Consider the following 8,361-nt stretch of genomic DNA (forward strand, 5'->3'; position numbering starts at 1 on the left):
ACAATAGGGAAGAAAAGGATAAAGAAGGCTTTACTTGATCTAGGATCAAGTGTTAACTTGATGCCTTATTCTTTACTTGAGCAGATTGGTGATATTGATGTGAAGCCTATAAAGATTAATTTAGTAATGGCAGATGGATCCTCAAAGAATCCCTATGGTATAGTAGAGGATGTTATAGTTTGTGTAGGCAAACTATAGTTCTTGGTGGACTTTGTGGTGATGGAGATGGAGAGTGAAAAGATACCCATTATTCTCGGAAGACCGTTTACGAAAATGGCCAAAGCCATCGTTGATGTGGATGAAGGTGTAGTGGTGCTCCAAGACCGAGAAGAAAGAGTTGTTGTAGATGTCTTCAAAGAAGAGAGGCAGATGCAGGGGGAAGAAGCTAGTCATAAAGCTGCATATCAAGATGTACTCGTGACTAGCCCTGAAGATGAAAAGCCAAAGGTCAAAGGTAAACATTGTTTTTTGTTTCAGGTACAGGAAGAAGAAAAGATTGGGAAAGGAAGAAAGGTCCATGATGACTGGTTGAAAGAACGACTCCAACTTGGTAAACTTGTAAAATTCAAAAACAAGTTGTGGGTTGTGAAAGACTACAAAGAAAATGAGGTGATAGAGATAGTCAACAAATGCTCAATATTTCCTCATTAGGTAAAGTGTTTCACTCAAACACAAGTGTATAAGAGGTAATCACTCATTCACTCTACTATCACAATGTCACATGAATTGTCTTTGCCTTTCATTTAACCACAATCAAATAAATTCACAAGCATGCATCATCACAAGGACTTTTTCAATGGCTTATAATGTGGCTGGGCTAACAAGAAAATTGGTTTTTCTGGATCACAAAACCCTTGAGTTAAGAGAATCATATCAACACAATCATTCTTATTTATTCCCAACTTTCTTTTGCATTGAGCTTTGCTTTTTCTTTTCTTTTCTTTTCTTTCTCTTTTTCTTTTGCTTTTCACATTCTTATTTCTTAGCACTTAGCTCAAGGCTTTGTTCACAAAGCTTGTGAATCACCTGTATAAGTATATAATGTACATCTCCACATCAATCAATATCAAAGCATCATCAAGCATTACTTTATCAAACAATCACAATCACAAGCAAACCATCATAACAGACAAAGTTTTCAATTGAGTACATCAAACCCTATTCTAAAAACATAAGTAAGTTCAGAACACTAAACCAAACAAAAGCATAAGTCCTGCTCTAGTTATGATAGCATTCATCAGTAAATGCTATCTCAGCTCCTCCTCCATCTGAGTTGTCATCTATATCCTCCTCTTCTTCCTCATCTTCCGCATCCTCAAATGCATCATCATCATAAGCTTCAACATCATCTTCCTCCATCTCCATAGCTGAAGCTTCAGCTGCTTCAGCTCTGCCTCCTTGTACCTGCTCTTCTGGCCAAGCTAGCACATTATGAAACTCCTCCATAGTCCACCTGTGTGCTGGAGGTGTATCATACATTCCAACAATCATTTCTGCAGTAGCCACCTGCCCTCTGTGGATAGATTGTAACTGTGCACCTATAAGAGACATGTACATGTCCCTCATTTGAAAAGGTTCTGCTTCATGTGTTTCAGCAGATGCCCGACTGTGTGCTTGCCCTCTTTCTCTGCGAGTACGGCGTGGTGGAACTGGTTGAGCTGCTTCCTCACCTCCACAATATTGTCTATAATAAGCCTCATCAATTGCTTTCCTTGGCCTTTCAAAGGGTGGAGCTGAAGTATCCACCCCAGCTATCTTGCAGAGGTGTGTGATTAAAGACGGATGTCCTAAGGGTGCTTTGTTGTTTGTTGTGTTAGCGCATGCCCTTATCTCATCAGGTATTACTTGTCCAATATTGACATTCAAGTTCCTGATTGCACAGTAAAGGAGGAGTGCCCTGCTAAGAGTAATGTCTGACACATGAGAACATGGCTGAATATTGGCATGAGAAAAAGCCATCCACTACTTTGCAAGAGGAGTCAAATCAGTCCTCCTAATGTTCACTACAGAGCCAGTTCTGTTCCTCTGAAAATGTCCTCCAGGTACACATAAAACTCTCTCCACATCATCAAAATCAGTGCCTTCTTCCATACAAAGAGTGATGAGTCAATATTTTGTTCACTTCACTTAGTTTATTGTGCTAGAATTAATCGGGGAATTATGCTTAATTGTCCAGTATTTTCCCATTTTTACTAATTATGCTTAATTTGACCAAAAATTCCAATTTTAATTAATTTGGATTATTTGAGCAAATTATTTGCATTATTAATTGCAGGGAAAATGTTGGAAATACAATTTGGAACATTTGGAGGTCAAAAGAAAATGCCACATCAATATACTTTAAACTAAAATGAGTGAGGAGGTGTGGATTTAAATTATGGGAGTGCACATGGAGATGGGCTTGATTGGAGAAGCTCCTTTTTCTTTGCTTTAAGAATGAACGAGCGGTCTAGCAAGCTTGGGAGCTGCAAAATGAAGAGAACGCACGACCTGGTTTGGCTTCACGCGGATAGCAGCGTCCAGCTGGGGAAGCGAGAAGACCTTCATTTGGAGGTCCAGCACAACAGCTTGGGGGTGCGTCCAGCAGCAGCGGGTGGTGTCCAATGCGGAAGAGTCCATCACGTCCATCACAGCAGCTGCACGCGGAGTAGAGGTCCAGGAGAGGACAGCAACAACGGACGTCCACGCGGGGTTCACACAGAGACGACCCATGGGGAGCGTCCAACAGCTTGGAAAGGGTGTGACGCACACGGATAACAGCTTGGAGAATAACGCACGTCCAGCAGAGAATTCCACAGTCTAGCATGAAGGGGGAAGAACGCCCCGCAGCAACACGCACTTGGGCTTGGAGAAGCAGCAGTGACGGACAGCATATTCCAGCAGCACACGCGGCCCACATCTTCATTTATCCAGGAAAGACTTCACGATCCAGCAACGGACGTCCACGCGGGCTTCACGCTTCCAGCAGCTTAGGAGACAGCGGACGTCCAGCAACTCTGAAGAAGACAGCGCACGTCCAGCTGGCAGGAGAAGAAAGGGTGGCATCCAACATTTTCCAGCACTCACGGTTCCATTTGGAAGTGCACGTCCAGCAAATTAAAGGGCTGATTGGTTTTAATTGAAGAAGTGAAGCAGCTTGGAGGGGTGACATCCATCAAAAGCACACGTCCAGAAGCTGGATTCAACTGGGAGGCACTCACGTCCCAGTAGCAGCAGCAAGCTGGCCCAGAAAAAGAGGTGTGTGCTTGGAGAGAATGGGAGGTGCACACGGAAGAAAGCAAAGGCTGCTGGCTGGAAAGAAGCATGAACACGCGTCCAGCACACTACACACGCACGTCCAGCAGAGTGGAAAGCAGCGTCCATGGATTGAATTAGAAGAAAAGGGCAGCAACATTCCACGGCCCACATCCAGCACGAGCAAGGGAGAAAAAAGTGTGTCTCGGGCTGGAGAATAAAAACACGCTGGTTCATTAGGGCAGGACACGTGGAATTTGGAGATTCATCTTTCACACAAAGGTCACCAGGGGTCATTCAACCTTCAAATAAGGGCAGCCGCAACCTAGGAGGGATAGAATCTTTCACTTAGAAAAAAGTAGGCGGACATTGAAGCATGGAGGGCTATGGTTGAAGAAAAGAAATGGTGATTGAAGCTTTTAAAAAAGAAGAGTAGGCGCTGATTCCATTAGGTGCTGCACGGAGATTGAGAAGGAAGTGGTGATATGGTGATGGATTTCTTTTCTTTACTGGAATGAATAACAGGGATGTTACGGTTGTTGGAATGATTGTAGTTTTTGGTTCTTTTTCTTTCATAGAATGAGAAGTGGATTAGGTGAGAGTTTAGGATGATGAGACGTGCAGCAGAGAGGAGAGTAGAGTAGAGTAGTCTAGGAGTAGTGTAGAGAGCCGTGTGGAGGAGCTGCAGTAGGGAAGAAGTCCACCAGAATGTTGGACACCAGGGGCTGGAATGGGACAGAGGCTGGATAGTAGAGGAAGTGCACGACACAGAGAGAATGGAGGGTTACGGTTGAGTTCATCTTCTTTGCTGTATTGTTTGAATTCCAATTTAGTTTTCCTGTTCTTGTTTGCTGTAACAATTTATGAGCACTTTAAAGTTCAATTCAAGTTTGGTTTAATTTTCTGTTTCTAAAAAAATTCCAAGCCTAAATTACTGTTTCTGCTGCTGTAACTTTGATTCTGTTTTCATATTTGAAATTTACTGTTTTCTGTTTTTTACTGTTTACTGTATTTTCGTTTTCTGTATTTTTGTTTTCTGTTCCAGACCTGTTTTTACTGTTTCATGTTGTTTAAATTTCGTTTTACTGTTTTGAATTTTATTTCAACGCTTTTTAATTTTATCCGTAACCAAAAAGATTCACAAACCCTCCACTACGTGTTTGATCTGAGACTGAGCCACAATTTGGTCCTTGAGAGACGACCTAGGAGTCACTTCCTAGTCTATACTGCATTAATTTTGCAAACAACTTTTGTGTGAGGTGCGACCTTCTCAACAAAATGGCGCCGTTGCCGGGGTTCAACGGTTCAGTCTTAGGTCTTTTGTTGTGTTAGTGATGTGTTGTGTTGTGTTGTGTGATGTGTTTTAGGATGTTTAGTTAGTCTTGTTTGGGTTTACTTCTTTTATCAATTTTTGTGTGTTTAGATTTTTATCATTTTTGTATTTTGTGCATTTAGTTGTTGTTTCTGAAAGTTTCAAATTATGTAAATAATGGTTTTCCCCCATGTTATGTTTCTATATGTTTGGTTTAATCTTTGTTTGAAGTGGAAGTCCAGGTCTGAGACAGGTTTTGCACTACAATAGAGGAGATGACAGATTCTCAAGACTGGATATATGAGCTGATCAAGAGTCTTCCCAAATTCCATGGGTTGGCACATGAAGATCTATACAGGCACCTCAAGGAGTTTTGTTTGGTGTGTTTGTCGATGAGGCCTACTGGTGTTTCAAAGGAGACAGTGTTGATGAAAGTGTTTCCAATGTCCCTTCAAGGTGCAGCAAGAGACTGGTTCCTATACCAGTATCCTTTTGATAGTTGGCAGGAAACACAACAGAGATTCCTCAACAAGTTCTTTCCAGCAGCAAAGGTACTCAGCATTAGGAGGGAGATCACTACCATTGAGCAATTTCAAGAAGAAAGCCTGGCAGATTATTGGGAGAGGTTTAACAGGCTCTGCACAGCCTGTCCAAACCACCAAATTTCAGAGCATTTGCTCTTGATTTACTTTTATGAAGGGCTCCTGGACAATGAAAGGATATTAGTGGATGTAGCTGTTGGTGGATCTTTGATGGACAGAACTCCAACAGAGGCAAAGAAGTTGCTCTGTAAGCTGGCAGGTCAAAATCCAAGTGAGGTAGTAAAGGAAAAACCTGAGCAGGTTTACTGTAAACTTGAAATCCCTACTCATGTATCTGAGGTTCAAGTAAATTTTAATGTTTTTGAATTGGTAAAACTTGAACCATTTAAGCCTGTTCTGGATTCTGATATTGATATACATGTGCACACTCATGTTGTGGATTCATTATTCCCTATAGAGCACATTGACATACCTGATGTTCACTATCCTTGCACTGATCTTGATTTAAATGATAGCCTTGAGGATGCAGCTGATGACTTGGAGATTGGTAAGAAAATTTTCAATGAGCAAAAACAGGTTTATTCTGAACTTGAGATTCCAAACACTTTACATGGTTTTCCTATACACTCAAATGCCCGTGATTTGATGCACACTGATTCTATAGGATTCATGACTGATACTGATACAGATTTGATTGACCATTCTAAAATTTTTGATTCAGTATCAGCCATTGAACCCATTGGTCTAAAGGTTGTTTTGAATGGACATGATTGCCGTGATGAAATTTTGAATGATAATAGCCTTGAACTGACCTTTGATTCTGTTGATGATGCATATATCAATATTGATTTTGAGGTAGAAACTGTGCAATCTGATAACTCTATAGAGTTAGGACTGAACTTTGATCTGACACAGTTCTTTGAGAACTTTGAATGTGATTGTGAATCTGGTTCTTGCCCGATTTGTATTGAAATTGATTATGTGTTACAGACAGATTCTAAGCGTATAACAGATGCTATTAATTGTGAGTTTGATGACCATGCTGCAGAATTAAATAAGAATACAGGTGCTGACATTAAGGAAATCATGATTAATGAAGGAGAGTGTACTGCTACTTCTTTGACTGAGCCAGAGATCCCCATTCCGGTGTCACACACTCAACAACTGCCAGTGGAAGGAAAGCTACTGATGGAACAGTTTGCTGGGAGAAGAAAGAAGAAACATCTCGTTTTGGATGATATGGCAGTACTGATGAAGTTGTTCCTCCTCAAAACTTGTTTGTTGAATCCTATGGTGGAAGACATCTCCCTGATAGTCCAAAATTGGCAACTGTCACCATGACCAGGGGAGTTTTCTTTTCCCTTCTCCCCCTTTCCCTACTTTTATTGCACTTGTCCATGATCTGTTCACTGTTCTGATTTCTGATCTTATGCTTATGACACATTGAGGACACTGTGTAGTTTAAGTGTGGTCTATTGGGGGAGATTTTGTTTTTTCTTTGTTAGTTTTTGTTTTCTTGGTTAAATTTTTTCTTTTCTAGGTTATTTTTGTCGTGTCTTATGTATAGTTTTGCATGTTTCTCTTGCTTGCTGGATTTTGTTTAAGTTGTAGACTTGTCTTTCACTTCACTTGATTGATACTTATTGACTTGAAATCTTTGCTTTACTTTGCTTGGGAAGATGATTATGATGTTTGAGAGGTTGAATTGATTGTGACAATTACCCTGTGTGAGATTTGAGCCACTTTATGTTCTTTCTTGTGTGTGATATGTCTCTTGATTGCTTGCGCATATGCCTTGGCTTGACTCTTGTTGATAACTCTTGATTGATATGCATGTTTGGAAGTGATGAAGGCAATTTTGTTCTTGAGCCTCTCTAGCCAAATAAGCTCACCTTGTTCTGATCCTTTGAAAACCCCTTTTGAGCCTATACTTTCCTCATTTCTCTGTTTTGAAGCTCATACACTAGCCCTAAGTGAAAAACCATGATTACCTTAACCTTAGGGAATTTTGGAGCTTTGGAAGTGTTTTGGGAACAAGTGTGGTCTCCTTGGGGATTCTGATGAGTTGGCTAGTTAGTTCCTCTTCTTGTTTTGTTTTTGTAAATATGTGGTGTATCTTGTCTCTTGAAATTGTGTGCTGAAGAGAGAAAAGAAAAGAGACAGGATGAAAAAAATAGAGAGTAGAAAAACAGTAAAAAAATGAAAAAATGAATGAAAAAAAAATGTGAATAATGGAGTCAAGAAGAGGATTGAATTAGAGGTTTTGGGTGTATTTGATTGTGTTTTCACTTGTTCCCCATTGCTCCTCTATTCTCTTTGGTTTGTAGCTTCTCATCCATATTTATCCTCCCTTGTCCTTGGCCCCATTTCACCCATAAAAGACCTTTTGATTTGAACATGCATATGTTTTGAGTGATGATATTAGAGGCTCGCCAAGTCTATTTGTGTTTTCTTTCTTGAGTGCATCGAGTTGACAATGTTTACCCTAGACACTTGAGAGAAACACTGATAATGCACCTGTGAGGTTTTGCTGCTTTTGATTTACCTCTTGAATTGATTGATCATTTTGTCATGCTTTGAATTGCTTGGATAATTTCATGAGTATCTGCTTTCTTCGATTTTGTGTTGGATATTGTCTACTTCTTTTCTCTGTCCAAATTCCTTGGGAATTGTGTAATTCTGTTTTTGTCCTTGTTAATCTTTATTTTCTGTGTGTTGAGTTTGTGTCACTTCCCTGATGTCCTTTGAACTATTCCCTGATTTGCGTCTTGATTTTGCCCAGGAGTGCAAAAGACTAAGTGTGGTCTATTTTGATGAGTCAATATTTTGTTCACTTCACTTACTTTAGTGCGCTAGAATTAATCAGGGAATTGTGCTTAAATGTCCGATATTTTTCCGTTTTTGCCAATTGTGCTTAATTTCATCAGAAATTCTTATTTTAGTTAATTTGAATTATCTGAGGCTATTATTTGCATTATTGATTTCAGGGAAAATTTTGGAAATACAAATTGGGACGTTTGAAAAAAATGGAAAATATAGGTTCATGAAGCTTGGTTTCGGTTTTGTTGCTGGAAACAAAGTAGTCCACGGAACCAAGTGGCAAACCATCTCATAAATTCTTGAATTTTAAGAAGCAAAATGGAGGGGACCACATTGAAATGAAGCTCACGGTTTTATAGCTGGAAGATAACAAGTGTGCTGCCACATTTTCTAAGTAAATGTCACGACCATTGCTTGGATTATTTTAAGAAGTAAATCAATTGGAATGAAAGA

The 8,361-nt window shown here is 40.0% G+C and overlaps 1 pseudogene; it reads left to right on the forward strand.

The window, feature by feature from the left end:
- Positions 1–651, forward strand: part of LOC148197494 (uncharacterized) — a 5,126-nt pseudogene extending 4,475 nt beyond the window's left edge.
- Positions 652–8,361: the final 7,710 nt, after the last annotated feature.

The sequence above is a fragment of the Vigna umbellata genome, chromosome 5, assembly GCF_029865625.1.
Source record: "Vigna umbellata cultivar VRB3 chromosome 5, Vumbellata_1.0, whole genome shotgun sequence".
NCBI classification, from domain to species: domain Eukaryota; kingdom Viridiplantae; phylum Streptophyta; class Magnoliopsida; order Fabales; family Fabaceae; genus Vigna; species Vigna umbellata.